The sequence below is a fragment of the Mangifera indica genome, unplaced genomic scaffold (genome assembly GCF_011075055.1).
Source record: "Mangifera indica cultivar Alphonso unplaced genomic scaffold, CATAS_Mindica_2.1 Un_0066, whole genome shotgun sequence".
NCBI lineage: Eukaryota > Viridiplantae > Streptophyta > Magnoliopsida > Sapindales > Anacardiaceae > Mangifera > Mangifera indica.
Window position 1 is genome coordinate 130662 of NW_025401158.1, and position 16399 is coordinate 147060.

Below are 16399 nucleotides of genomic sequence, written 5' to 3' on the forward strand. Positions count from 1 at the left end.
CATTCTGTTTTCTGCATTAATTTTTTTCTGCGTTGGTTCACTGTTACATCGGAAACAAACAAATAACAGCCCGCAAGTGAGTCTCGACTCTCTGGGAGCCCCAGCTGCATACTCCATTGAGTCCGAATACCGCTAGTGCCGTCCGCGAAATCTCCAGGTTCCTATCAGGTTTGTATCAGTTCTCTTTAAAATGAGGTGTCTGAAAGATAAATTTGTGAACTTCTTTGAAGTGTGACCATTGAATACCTTTATGTGTATGAATTTACATATATACTAAAAGTGGCTATATGTGATTGATAAGGCACTGGAAATTTTTCTTTATTGAAAGGAGGTTGTGATTGTAGCGGCATAAATTTTCCTTTCCTAATGTTAGCAAATTGTCCCACACCTCCATGTTTTTAATCTTTCACCATCTGAGTTGTTAGCATTGTTATGAACCAATCCTTGTCTTTATCAAGACAAAAATGCATCTAGATGTTTAAGTATAATTCAGCCTTCTCTTATTAACTTGCTTTGGTTTTACATTTTTTATTCCAGCTTCATCTCATAACAGTTCTTTGTTTTGTGGTACCACTTTAGATAACTCCTTGGTCCTGGAGGGACTCTATTGAGTGAGTAGAAGTGATTACAGAGACAATAGGGTAGCCTGTTCTGGGAAAACAACGTGGCAATATTGTGGATACATCGAGGTAATAATGAACTTTGTAGTGTTGATGAGTAATGCAATTGATGAATGAAAGTACCTTCTCTTGGCTGATTTGTTTCTTTTCTCACTGTTTCATCACTACTTTCTTCCCTTTCTGTGATTTCTGTTTCCTGGAATTGTTGCTAGAGTTGAGTCTCGGATTGGTTCATTTTTGTCTCAAAACTAATCTCCTTCTTGCTTATAGTGGAGGTGGAAATTCTGGTGTGTGAGAAAAATTGACTGAGAGGAAGGCTGGAGAATCAACAAAAGTTGCAGTGGGAGTGCAGCAGTAGCAGAATTGCCGGAAAACAATTGGGTATGTATCAGTAAGTATGCTCCAAAATGAAGCTTTCATCTCTCTTCTGGAAGTTAGTCCCTTCGCCTCATTGATTTATTGATAAGCTATGTTGGGTGATGGGTAATTTAAAGAAGTATTTGAAGTTTACAATTTTTTTATGAATAAAAATATATACAAAAAAGTCTTGTTTTTAGCAATGTTTTTAATAACATATCAGTGATCATACAGATTGTCTCACTGGTTCATAGTTCAACCGGTTTAACCAATTGGTTCAATCTACTATCAAATTATAATAGATTTTTTAAATAATATCAATAATTTAATATATGTTTTAAACATAAATCATTAGAAGTTTATTGAAAGAAAATTTGTTACAATCATCAATAATAGCGAAGTATATTTGCTTTTTTGAATTATAAATTTAAATTCATTAAAAAAAGAAACAATTTTAAATATCTTAATTAAACAATTTCTCTATGATGAAGGCTCCAGCCACTCTTCATCATTTTAATAATAACAAAATTTTCCAAAAATGTTATACATTATGATAGAAAATGTGAATAGATTATAGAAATATAAAAATTAATACTATTAGAAAAATCCTGCTATATATTATATATCAGTCATTTGATTGTTAATTCTTATTTATAATTACAGCATAAGGGTAATATTACATATATCAAAATATATGAAATTTCTGAGACAATTTAACAGAGCCTGGGGGCCTGAAGAGGTACACAAACATTGGGCAGATTTTTGCTCCGGATAGAAGAATTAGAATAAACAGTTTTAGTTGCTTAAAATTTACAAAAGAATAGGTCAAATCTGATTATATTGATTTTAACTAGTTCAGCTAATTTACTAGTTTTAATTGGGTTTAACCGAATCAATAATCAACTCAGTTTTTAATGTGAATCGGATCAGATTTGGAGTCAGTTTTCAGTTAAACTGGGTGAACCAGCTGGTCCGATCCGGTTTCAAGTTCAACTGGGTGAACCGACAGGTCCGGTTCGGCTTTAAAAACCTTTGTTTCTGGTGCTTACTTGCCCATCCTTGTAAAAGCATATTATTTCTACGACACTAAGACTTGTATGTTCTATATCCCTAATTTCTTTTCTGCTTCACAACTCTGATTGGTGTTGTTACTGATTTTCTATTATGACTGCACAAACTGAATAAAAAGGAAAAAAAAAAAAATTGAATGCCCCTTTTTTAAAACCTAAACTGAATGTAAATTAGTGTTCATATTCCCTCAAAAAACAGAAGTTTGTGTTGTTACATTAGGTGTGAGCTAAAACCTTTCTATCCTGCTTAAATTTGGTTATTAGCATTGTTATGAACCAATCCTTGTCTTTGTCGAGACAAAAACACATCCAGATGCTTAGTTATAATTCAGCAATCTCTTATTAACTTGCTTTGGTTGTAAATTTTTTCTTTCAGGTTTGTCTCATAATATTTCTATGTTGTTGTGGTACAGCTTTAGAAAGCTCCTTGATCCTGGAGGGACTCTGTTGAGTTATTAGAAGTGATTACAGAGACAGCAGGAGTAGCCTGTTCTGGGAAAACAACATGGTAATATTATGGATACATTAAGCTAGTAATGAGCTTCACCCTCATCCTCTCTTTTCTTCCAAGTCTTCTATATTTTCTGTACTTGCAAGCTCATTGGCCGCTTACATGGATTCTTTTACTTTGTTTTCAGCATTATTGCCTTACTTCTGGTAGAACATCTGCCTGATTCATCTTGGTTTTCACTTGGGATAAATATCTGAGCTTTTTGAGCCTGTTTATTTGTGTGCCTCCAGTAAAATATCAGTTTCCTTGCCGCAACAGCCATCTATTGGGGCACCAGATGTTGTGTAGGTTGTGTTTAGAGCTTGCAGCTTTAACCTTTGGCAAATTTCAGTCTGTAGACATTAATGGAGCTATGTTATTATTTGGAAAAGTTTATTTGACAGGATATCCTTTAACTTGATGACCTTGCGGATATTTGAGTCGAATCAGTAAAACAGGCAGCAGAGATAAAGCTAAGCACCTTGCTAACGCTAAAAGAACGCTAAGCCATCAGCTCACACCTGTCATTAGGACAAATATTCAATTCAGGGATAAAGTAATTATGGATGATTTTAGTTTCGTTTCAAAATAATACTTGTAGAGGTGAAATTTTATTTTGTCTAATAAGGCTTAGTATTCAATTTTAGGAATGATTTCATTTTTATTCCAAAATGGTCTCCTAAAGTTTAACATTCAATTTTAAGGATATTTTTAGTTTCATTTTAAAATGATAATTTTAGAAGACAAATTTTTTTTGTTCTCAGAATAATAATTTTAAAGGGCGAAAATTTAAATTTATCTATCAAAGTTTAACATTCAATTTTAGAGATAATTTTAGTTTTATTCCAAAATTAAATAATTTTAGAGGATGGTTTCATTTTTGTCATAATTTTAGAATATGAAAATTTAATTTCATCTACCAAAGTTTAGCTTTTAATTTTAAAAATATTTTCAGTTTAATCCTAAAAATAATAATTTTAAAGAATGATTTCATTATCGTTACAAAATAATAATTTTAAAGAACAAAATTTTAATATCATCCACTAAAGGTTAGCATCTCATTTAAGGAGATTTTTAGTTTCATCCCAAAATAATAATTTTGAAGCACAATTTTATTTTTGTCCTAGAATAATAATTATAAAAGACGAATCCTCCAAAGTTTTGCATTCAATTTTAAAAACATTTTTTGTTTTGCCCTATAATAATAATTTTAAATAATTATGTCATTTTAAAATAACTTTATAGGTGAAATTTTAATTTCGTCAATCAAAATTTAATATTCAATTTTTTGGGATATTCTTAGTTTGTCCCAAAATGATAATAAATGCTTATCAATTATGGATTCTTCAAAATTCTCACTGACCAAACCAATTCATATAAAAATTATGTTTGATTCTTTTTATTTGGTTTGAATAATTTGAAAAACGATTTATGGCGCTGTAAATAAAATAGGCTAAACAAAACCGGGTAAATTCGGCCTCAAAAGTCTATTTTATTCATTTTGATTTTATTTGAATTTATTTAATTTAAATTTTAATTGAATTCAAATAAAAAATTTATTTTATTTTTTAAATTATATCAAATTTGAGTTAAAATATATCTATTATTTGTAAAGAATATATTAAAATATCAAAAAATTCTAATCCATCCCCAAACTTTAAAAATTAGATTTCCCGTAAAAAAAGACAGTTTGAAAATTAAAAAGAAAAAGTTATGAATTGTTGAATTTCCTCGAATCATATTCACCCTGCAAACTATTGATATTTGCGCCAACAATTATTTTACTATCGATTTAACCCCCTCTCTTCCCTCTCATCTTTCAGACTGTTACCACGCACTCTCCCGCTTTCTCTGTGCTAGGGTTTTGAATTTCGATTTCTCTTTTGTCATTTTTGAAATATGATTCGCAGAAATGTTTAGCATTGGAAGATCTATCGGAGTTTATGGGTGAAAATGCGGGAAATCAAATGTGGAGTACTTCGTGGAAATTTGCAGGATTCATTGAAGTCCGTAAAAATATAAAGGGCTATTTTGTAATATTCAGCCTTCGATAAAAACAGTCTTTTTCGCTTCTGGAAAATTCTTCCTCCCTCCCTCCCTCACTCTCTCTTCTTCGTTCTTCCTCGTAGTTTAGGGTTTAATTTTCTGCCTTTTTTTCTTGCAAATCTTAGTGTTGTAGCTTGAGTATCAGAGCCACAGAACTGTGTCACATGTCCTGTTGCTATTTTCTATCACAGTAAGTTTACAGTGCAAAAGTTTAGTCCTTGACTCTAAATGTTACGAATCATCTGTTTTCTTTAGTTCCTGCAGTTTCTGTTTAGTTTTTTTTTGCTTTATTTTGTCATTTTATTGCTTGGATATTGTTAATCTTTCTACTCTTTGTTGTTACTGTTGTCGATTCAGTTTATTTTGGTGAAGATCTGAAAGCTTACTAGTTATATTCCTTGATTTGTTCTGTTTAGTTGTAGATCTGACTACTATTGCACTGTAAATGCTGTATCTGCTTCTCTGACCGTAAATCTGTGTTAATCCATGTCTTGCAGTTTTGTGAAGATTCAATCATTCCTTCTTGTATAACCTCTTGCTGGTTGTGTTTGATTGTCGATCTAGTCTCTTTCTACTTACTGAATACTCATTTTCCGATAATCTGTTTGCTCTGACTCGTTTCCTTTAAAAAAAAAAAAAATCTTTTGCTGGTATTCACTTCTTACATTTGTTTGTACTGTTATTCTCTCTTTTGTTAAAAATAAAAAATCTGCAGCTTATTCTTAGCAGTCTATCGTTTTGTTTTAAAGTCTCTTTCTGTGTCCCTAAAGTAGGTTTTCTCATAAACCTATTTTCCAAAAAGGGAAAAAAAATAAAAGACTAAAAACAAGAAAAGATCATCAAACAATTAAAATCTGTCTAATCATGGAAGACTCTCCAAATGAAACAATTAACCCTGTGGCTAGTGGTAGTCACTCTATGTCCCCTGCCCTAGGTTCCTCAACATTTTCATCCAGTCTCCAATGGTAATGTTGATCGCATTAGAAGTATTTCTCAGTAACTTAAGTGATGCTAAACTACCATATATCTTAGAAGAATTAGATAAATCTGCTGTGTACTAGTTTTCTAATGGTTGTCCAGATAGGTATGGAAGAATAATATTTTGAAGCATGCTGAAAAAATAGCTGGGAAAACTAGTTTAATTATGAGAGGTCAAATGTTTTGGAGCAAAGATAAGCCATGTCAGGTCCTTCAATTCATATGAGGGCTTTCAAGTCCAGAATGTCTTCGTGCTCTTTGTACTCTTCTTACACTGTCAATCTTTAAGTCTTTCAAACATTTACAATCAATGATTTTCAATATATCATAACACTTTATATCTGTGGACAAAACTTTAAGTGACTTTGAACAACCAAGGAATTGAAGGCTTAGAGATTGCATAGTGTTTAGTAATCTTTTAGAGCTCAAAAACTTTTAGAGAACTTCTGAACTTTTAAGCTTATATTCAATAGATGCAAGGACTTTAAACAAATCATTTCATCTATCAACAACTCAGCATTGTTGAATAGAACACTCTCTTTTGACACGTCACTTGAAGAACTACATTCCAACGTTCTCAATATGTTTAACATTAAAAACTTAGAAATCAATTGTTGGAGAATTTTACAAAGTTGAGATGTATGCTCTAAGCTTGAACTTTTGAGTCTCACCATGGTTTTCAACTATTTTGACAATTCTTCTATAGCAGTTTTGATAGATTAAAGTGTTGAAGAAAAATCAAATTTGAAATTTTTAGAAGGTAATTTGGCTAGGGAATAGGTTAAGAATTTTGAGACAAGACATAAATTGGAAGAAATAAGCGTGAATCATCTTTGATCGATTACTATTAAGAAATAAATTTAAGAGATGTGCAAGTAGGGCTCTCTGACAGAATCTCACTATATACCAATCTTCAACATTTGGTGCTTCAATTAATCTTGCACCTTTACAAACCAAATGATTTCCTTTCTCCTTCTCAACCTATTGTGCTATCCACAAAGTCATGTTATGAATAATATCATGCATTTTTACACAGTTGCCTTCTGTTTATCCCAACAAACATGCTTAAAGAAGAATGCCAATAATGCAATATTCTTCATTTTGTACTCCACTTTTGTTTTTCAAAAATCCTTCTCTAACCTATTCATCTATCAGGTTCTTATAGAAATTCTAATCTTCAGGAAATAAAGTATAATATTAGAGACAAAATCTAATTATATCATTAGCTAAACTATCATAACTGAACTTTAAAAACCTTATATATTATCTTTTATACCCAAGAATTTCAAAGATGATTCCTTCAAGACCTCAATTGCATATTTTCATTATTAAAGAATGTGATCGCTTGCCATTAGCTCTAATTACTATTGGTCGGGTTATGGCGCCTAAGAAGACACCTGAAGAGTAGAAATATGCAATTGAGGTTTTGAGGAAATCATCCTTTAAATTTTTGGGTGTACAAGATGTATATACTTTTAAAGCTCAGTTATGATAGTTTAGCTAATGATACAATTAGATCTTGTCTCTTATATTGTAGTTTAATTCTTGAATATCATAGAAATTCTATTAAAGACCTGATAGATCAATAGGTTGAGGAGGAATTTTCGGAAGACAAAATGACGGATATTATATTATTGACATTCTTCTTGAAAGATAATAGTGAAAAAATGCATGATGATATTCATGACATGACTTTGTAGATAGCAAGAGAAGTTGAGGAGACGAAAGGTTATTTTGTTTGTGCAGGTGCAGGCTTAACTGAAACACCACATGTTGAAGATTGAAATATAATGAGGAGGATGTCCATGATAGAAAATTAAGTTGAGATTCTATCAGAGAACCCTGCTTGTCCTCATCTCCTAACTTTATTTCTTAGTAGTAATCTGCTAAAGATGATGAGTTCTTTCAATTTATATCTTGTTTTAAAGTTCTTAACCTATCAGATTCCCTCTCTCTAACCAAATTACCTTCTTAAATTTCAAAATTAATTTCATTCTAGCACTTTGATCTATCAAATACTGTTTTAAAAGAATTGCCGAAAGAGTTGAAGGTCATGATGCAACTTTAAAGTTTGAACTTGGAGCATACATCTCAACTTTGTAAAATTCCCTGACAGTTGATTTATAAGTTCTTAATGTTGAATGTATTGAAAATGTTGGATTATGGTTCTTCAAGTGAAATGGCAAAAGAGAGTGTTCTATTAAACAACAGTGAGCTTTTGATAGAGGAATTGATTTTTTGAAGTCCTTACATCTGTTGAACATCAGCATAAAGTTCAAAAGTTCTACAAATATTTTTGTGCTCTCAAAGATTGCTAAACTCAGTGCAATCTTTATGCCTTCAATTCTTTGGTCGCTCAAAGCTTTGTCAACCGATATGAAGTGTCTTGACACATCGAAAATCATGGATTGTAAATATTTGGAAGAATTGAATATTGACTGTATAAGAAGAGTACAGAGAACACAAAGATCTTCTGAATTTGAAAGCCTTCATTGGTTGATATAAGCTCCCACTCAAGATTGAAGGACCTGACGTAGCTTATCCTTGCTTCAAACACAAAAGAAGGTGCAGTGTTGATCAAAGGACAGAAACATTGGTGGGACAAGCTGCAAAAGGAATATCAAGCCAGTCAAAAGTGCTTTCCGTCCATGTTTCAGTAATTGTTGGTGACAATTTTTGTTGTTTGGTGTAACATGTGAGTTTTTTTTTTTTTCTTTTGGCTGAGGCATTTATCATTTGTACTTGTTTGTAGCTGTCTTTAGCTTTGATGGTTTTATGTCCTAGTTTGATTATCCATGAGGACTGAACCTGGATTCTTTGTATCCTGTATAAGATTTACTCATGTTTAAGAACTGCATTGTTGCAGTGTATTCCCTCAGGCAAGGATAATAGAACATTGCAATCTTCAATCACAAGGACACTCAATTTGGAAAAAAAGGCATCTTATAGTGAGCGCTTTTATATTTCTCTGAGGTAGTGGCATGGCAAGTATATCCTTTTCAATTACCTTATTTCCTGAGTCCCGAAACTGTGAACCCCATATTAACGACAACACTATCTTTTCTATCACTTAACAGGGTCTCTCTTCCATCACAAGAGTAATCACATTTTCTAATCCATTAATACTAAGTCTTCCTTGAAGAAACCTTAAATTCTATGAATTCCTTCAAACTAGAATCAGTATGATTACCCACAACAAAATCAGACGTCTGGGGATTTTTAAAAGTTTTCACACCCAATGACGTTTCCCTTTTTAAAGATGCATTTGTGATATCAAGATGGTGAAGATGGATCAACGTACCAATCTCCAAAGGCAGTTTCATGAGACGAAAACAAGCTTTTAGAAGCAACGTATCTAAGTAGTATAAAAAACGTAACTTTGGTAAGCATCTAACCTTCAGAAAGGTTGAGATACCTTATAAGCCTCAATTCTCCAAAGGAATTGGATATTTCAGTGATGTAGTATTTAGATAAAAAGGGCCCTTAAAATGAACAGTAAACAAAACAACTCTTGAGATGGAATGGAAGATGAAGATGGTTCAATTTTAAAGCAGGGAGAACATCAGATTTCCCTGATAAAGCCCAGAGCTTGCTTTCCAATATTTTCATCCACTCGCTCCTCTCTGCTTGTGATGTAGAAGCCCTCCAAGCTCGGAGGGTTCTTGCTGCTAATGATAAGCCCTTGCACCTCTCATCAATTCTTTCACGGATTGATTCCAATCCTGGAAGTCCATCAGTTAACTCCAGCATGTTTTAGATATATTGACCAACAATCATCATCTGATAGAAGCTTCAAACTGTGAAATTGCCATGACCAATAATCAATCGACCACACATCATCCAAGACCAGAAAAAATTTTCTTCTTGCTATTTCCTCACTCAGTGTTACGTGCACTTCATTCAAATGCTTGAGATCACAAGATTTGCAAGTGACTGACTCCGGAATTGTCATAGAGATTGTCAGAACATCAAATTCATGGTAGACACAAACCCATGATTTTAAATTGAAGTCTTGCACTGCCACTTCATTGTAAACCATCTGGGCCAGGCTAGGCGGGTTTTGCCAATACCTCCCATGCCCCAGATAACAATAAATCTAATGCTTTCATCTCCAGGTTGATCTCTTAATAACATGTCAAGAATTTTGGCACACTTGTGCTTGGTGTTCTGTCCCAATCTCTAGTTAACGGGTCCCCAGCAGCAATCTCTTTTAAATCCAAGATCAGATTTTTCTTCACCGAGATCTTCCAAACGGCCAATGATTGTTTGTATCTTAAACTTCACATTTAAGCCTGGACTGGTAAGCCACAGCTCGAAGATCATCCAACCGTTTTTTCACAGCCATGTTCTTCACTTGCTCCTTATCAAATAATTGTAACCACAATCAAATAGTCCATATTACATACTGATCATATAAAACAACACTTTCAATGGCAATTTTTTCTGAAGATTCTTCATCTATTCATGCAAAATAAAAGACAAACAGTCCTTATAAATAATAAAACTGTGTACCCACTTTGGGTACACAAATATGTACATACTTATATTTGTCATCATGTGATTGAGTGATTTTGAATTAAAGATAAAATAACATCTAATAATGTGATAATATGTGTAAATGTGTATGTATTTGTGTATTTAAAAATGATACACATAATATTGCTCCATTATAAAGATTAAACCTCAATCCTATATATACCTGAAGTAAAAGTTTCTATACTCTTCTTGTTTTATAGAAAGGTTCTGTTGTGTCTTCCCTAATTGTCGGACTTGCCACAATTAAACCAAAAAACCTTTGGATCATTCTTTCCAACGCCACCAGCAAGCACTAGGCCTCTTAATATACCCAATCAACTAGAGCACATAAGGGCCGACTTGAGCTCTCTTTAACATTTTGTATCTATATGGAGATATTTTTTATAAGCATCTTATTCATTTTGTGTGGCATTGGGATCAAGTTGAGTAGGTTTGGTGTGACATATAACTTTTTTTCTTGATGCTGCACAATTTGAAGATTTCGATGCTAATTTATGAAATTGCCATCTAAACAATCATATGTTATTTGAAGTTATGTTGAATCTACACGTGCAAATTTAAACTTAAATAGTATCATTTTGTTAGTTTATTCAACAGAGGGCTTTCACTTTATGAACACTCCCACTATTTTATTCAAGCTAGGGTTGTTCAAAATTTTCTAGTAATTGAACCAATTTTTGAACCAAAAATTGAACTGAGAAATAGGTTATTTGAAAAATCGATTTGGATACTAGTTTAAGAATATAAAAAATCAATTTTTTGGTTCGGTTATCAATTTGTTTATTATTTAAAATCAATTAACCAAATGAAATCGGTTTTCAAAAAATTGAATAAGAAATTAATAAAGTATTGAGTCTATTTTCAAAAAAATAAAAGGAATAGGATAATTCGTTGAAATTTGGTTTAAAACCAGTTAAACAAAAAATTCGGTTTGCTTAATAAGTATTTTCAATTTAGTTTAAAATCGATTAATCTTTAAATCGATTTAGCTTTAGTTTATGATTTTTTAAACCGAAAATTTGGTTTGGTTTATCAAATTGTCAAAGTAGTTCAATTAACCAGTTTTTGAACACGTCTAATTGAAGCTACTAGCCTCATTATTAGACTTGTAAAATCTTGATGGATTCCCTAGTGAACTGAGATCATATCTAGCATTTTTCACCTTTTACTCAAACAAACAAGTTAAAAGGGTTGATGAAGTAGGTCAATAAACAAATTGTACAAGTCATTGAACTCAAGTCAAAGTTGTCACACTTGATAATGTAATGACATCGAGTACAAATCTCGGTGTTAATAGAGTATATACTATATATCGTCTTATGCATTTATATATACTGTGTCTCTAACTCAATCTATCTTTGCTTTGATGAGCAAAGCCATAATGAACATAGGCTTAATTAAGCCCATAGTGATGGAAGACTTTTTTGTTATTTTTGAATTAATATTTTATTAAAGTGATTTTTTATTATTTTCTTTAACAGTCTCATCATTTATTATTTATGCATTTATTAATTTTAGTCTGATAAACCTAAACATGCATACTAAAACAAAAATTAAACATATTGGGACATAACCTTACTAATGTTGACTCCCTCGCACCCTAAAGGGTGGCAAGGGCAATCTAAGTTTCTACACACTGAACACCTTTTTTTTGGTCTTCAATAACATTTGACATCTCACCTATCCTAAATTGACATTAATTATTAAATATATTCTTAAAATTATAAGGATAGTTATGAAATCTTCGAGTTACATTCAAGGAATGGGAGATGAGATGAAAAGAGAAATACTACATAATATAAGAGAGGCAAGACACATAAACCCTATTTTATTTTTACAAGAAATCAATTCCAATAAAACAAAATAGTAAAATAAAACATCCCATTGGTCAAGGCTCAAGTATCAAAATTATACACGGTCAAAAACTACTTGTTTTACAATCACGTACAATTCTACTAGTTCAATTTTTTTTTTTTTTTGTATATAATTGCACAACAATACAAATTAAGGCAATATGTTTTTCAACCACGTGTGACGATGCATAGCAAGCATTTTTAATACATAAGCAACAACTTATGACATTTCAAATCTTTGCACATTCAAACAAAAAAATTTAGAAAATTTAGATATCGTAGAAACATGGTCAACCGATTCATTGCTAAACTAGTCTCAACCAATTTGTCCAAATATGGAGTAAACTACTTTCATTTAAACCAACCAACTGATTCATGAGCTAGTCGACTGAATTAAGGAAATTTTGAATTCACTATTATGAAAAATTCCTATTTTTGGGCCATAATACCATGATCCAAGCGGTCACAAGGGCATTAAACACCTTCTCACTGTTTTTCATGTCATCGTGAAATACATTTTTGATCAATTATTGGGAAAAAATACACTATAACATGATATCTCGTGTGACAACATGAGATTGGTTAGTATTCAACTCATTCACAACAATATTCAGATTGTACACATTACATATCAACAAACCACAATCAAAATCACAAAATTGAACAAAAACATATTATCTAGCATGACCACACAATTAATCATATCATGAACCTTTAGGCTTTGATATCATGTGAAAGGTGATCTTTATGCCCTTACAATTAAATTTGCAATGGTATTAGGCTAAAATATAAAAAATTTGAGATGAAAAATGTTGCTAGGATCTAGGAAAGATATTATACATACAATTAAATAGTTTAATACTTGCATTTGGAGGCTCCCCCAAGAAGGATTTTTCCCTAAATTCATTTTCCGCTATCCTAGTAACATAACAAGACTGCCACTTGTCTACCCGAAAGTACTAGGACATTAGGATTGACTATGAATAAAACTGATTTAAGAAATTAAGATAAAATTCCTTCACTTTCATGTGATGGGAGGCTATAGGTTATAAGAATATGTCTCAATTTATATAAGACTCTTATAACCTTAAATAACACTAATTACCTCCACACATCTAACTTTTGAATTATTATATTTGGCCCCAACACTTATAGTTTCTCTTTCTTAGGTTATGAGAATATGTCTTAGTTTATATCACTCTTATAACCTTAAATAACACTAATTACACTGCACCCATAATTTTTGAATTATTATAATTTTGCACCAACACTTATAGTTTCTCTTACTTAGGCCCAAGAATGAATCTTGTATTTATTTCTAAATAATAAGTTACATTATTAACAAAGATCTAAATTCACTGTGTTTGGCTAAATCTAAGGTGATTTACTCTAGATGTAATAAACCCAAACTTTTTCAATATAAACAAACAACCTTTTACTGTGTGTGACTTATAGGTTCTTTATAAAGTTGGTAGTCAGTAAAATTATGATCAATCTATAATTAATCATCCTTTTATTACAGACCATGAGCAATTAATAATGACTTAGTGTTAAACCAATTTTACCTTTAAAAGGTATGGTTATCGTAAAATCAAATTCTTTCATCTTACTAATATCTCATTAAGGATGTTACATACAAGTAATGTACACCTCATAACCTTTGACTTTATAATTTGACTTTTGGAGCAACGACCATGCATTTTTAGACTTGGTCACTAAGCTAATCCCCATGTGGAAATAGTTTTAATTTGTTGTAGTCATCTATGAAATAGCACAATGAAATGTCTTCTCTCATACCTAAGAGTAATGAATTCTATGTCAATCCACCATAGCCTCACACAATTCTTGACATAAGGAACAACTATCATATTGGTAGCTCTAACAAGAAAAAATGTTTTAGGGTAATGTCAAACTAGGTTGATTAATGTACAAAATGTTGTGGTGGTCTCAAGCTTAAGGATCACTATACCATAATCCATTAAAAAACCATTCCATAGATATTAGGCTTACCATCTAGGTGGAATCTTATAGGGGTAATATAGTGAACATGCAATCAACATGCACACATGTATTGCATCAGGTTGCACAAGCAACTTCAACACGTAAGATATTTTGCTATCTTATGGTAAGGTCATAAAACATGATAATAAGCTTACCACATTACCTGTTCCCTTGGTTAGGATATTATTGAGGCTACAAATGTGTCTAGATAGGCTACTATTCATTTTATAGGGTCACAATCAAGTTACATATTGATCACTTTGTAACAATTCTATTAATCTAAGAACATTCATCATATATTGTTAAGAAGTATAAGCAAGGAGGAGAAAAAACAATGCATCTTGAGTTAATTTCAAAACACATCATTTCATTAATTCAGAAAGACAGAAGACAAAGAGTCCAAATTTTTCTTAACAATACATCTACACTTTCTCTTTAGCTTTCGAGTTCTCTCTTAAAAAAGTGATCTAAGGTTGTTTTGCTCTTTAATTTCTACTCAACCTTTAGTCAATGGTGATGATGAAGTTACTAGAAAACAAATCAATAGTGAATTCTAGGTTAGCTATCATTTTCAATTTAATCAAATGTAAGGTGTAGATTGGATTTGTCAGTCTGTATTGAGTTGTAATGTTATATAAAAGTGAAGATAAGATATTTTTATGTAACTTTATGAAGGTGATTAATAAAGTTGAAGTTCTATTTCTTTATTTACAATTCACAAATACTGTTTAAGCTACTTGTGTGAATCTCTACCATTTTTGCTTTCCTCTTGGTGTTGTGTTGATTTTTTGCTTCCCAGTGAATCGCGTTATACATACACACACACACATGTTGGAAAATATGATGAAATGCCCATTATTATTATTTAAACATGATACATCATTCAAATGAGATTACAAGGCTAGCCTTGGAACATTAACTCTAACAACAAATAATTGATAGATTGAACTAAGGAAACTATCAGCTTGTCCTGCTAGTTGAGGAGGAATAAGCATTGAGGCTTATGACCACCTTGTTAAGAAAGGGTTGACGAGCATTCAGGTAGTCATGTGTTGTTGTCCTTGGGATTAAACAGTCTTCGCTATTTACCTTGTCATTAGTTGAGGCCGAAACACTGTTAGGTTTATAAATCTTGGGGATTATAAATGTTTGCGAGAGTATTGCCCTGCTAGAGCTTGATGAAGTTTTTGGTACTTTAAATTGGTTTTAACTGATGTCTGATGGGATGGTCATAAATAAGAGCCAATACAGTTAATGTGGTAATCGTTGGTTCGTTGCTCTTGTTTACATTAAGGACAAGGAGTAATAGTATTTTTATGTAGTGTGCATATGTTCACATCCATTTCCCTCTTGAAATTAGGCTATTTTATCATAGTATTTAACAAACGAACAAAATTGGCATTGATTGAACAACATCGGGGAGATCAATTTAAGATCAAGATGAACTTTGGGAGAAAGGCTCTAAACTATTCTTTAAATTGCTTGAAGATTTGTTGTCTATGCTTTTCGATTCCATCTTCCATGAGCCATTGTTAGAATTGAGAGAGTGTGAGATGTGTTTGTGTCCTTCTATCAACAAATTGTTTGTGAGATTTTTTGTCACTAATTTATATATGCAATTTAGAGTCTTAGGTAAGGTAGACTATGGTAGTAGTGAATAGAATCAAGAAGACTTAGGTAAGTCTACCATGAGCATGCAAGAGTGTTTGAGAAAACTAACTGTGAAAGGTAAGAGAAATAGATGTGATATTGTAGGTTTCACATAGTTTAGCTCGATGATCGCAATCTCTACATCTATAGTATTCTGACTAGGTTGAATTCCTTTCATTTAGGGCTTTGACCCATTATTTGAATATAAATAGATATAGTTATATATATATATATATATATATATATTATATTTACGGGAAAGTTAGCATTTTGCTAGATGACGGTTATGAAAATGTTTAAGCATACTGATTACCCTTTTTTAATTGAATAACATATTTGATTATGTGTTTTATATATTATGTAAATGATCCCTCTATGTTACAGGTCAACTTGCCACTTCATATGTAATATGCTGAAATTCTGAAAAAAGTGACATTAATTAACAATGTTGGCTTTAATTTTAGAGATTGATTTCCTACAAAGGCGCACTTCCAACTATATACAAAGTGAATTATATTTTTCCCATCCAAGTTTTGATCTAAAAACACTTTTCCATCCTTTGAATGCATAAACGATACTTTCACACCCAAAACCTAACTATGTTAATAGAAGATTTACAATAAGAGGATAAATATGTCATTTTCATTTCTTAAAATATAAAAACAAAAAAAAAATCATTTTTTACTATTTCTTATTTTTCGTTTCCTTTCTTCCTTTGTAGTTATCGAACTCAAATTCTCTATCTATTGTTAGCCTATCTTAATGACAGATTCGTCACAACTCTAACCACACTTAAAT

The 16399-nt window shown here is 31.7% G+C and overlaps 2 long non-coding RNA genes across 2 annotated transcripts; both read left to right on the plus strand.

Annotated features, from left to right (window-relative positions):
- Positions 1 to 2419: 2419 nt before the first annotated feature.
- Positions 2420 to 2958, plus strand: LOC123207232. Its single transcript, XR_006500242.1, has 2 exons — positions 2420 to 2555; positions 2686 to 2958. It is a non-coding gene; the product is annotated as an uncharacterized LOC123207232 (long non-coding RNA).
- Positions 2959 to 4281: 1323 nt separating this feature from the next.
- On the plus strand, positions 4282 to 8716 carry LOC123207221. The gene is made up of 2 exons (XR_006500236.1): positions 4282 to 8534; positions 8639 to 8716. It is a non-coding gene; the product is annotated as an uncharacterized LOC123207221 (long non-coding RNA).
- Positions 8717 to 16399: the final 7683 nt, after the last annotated feature.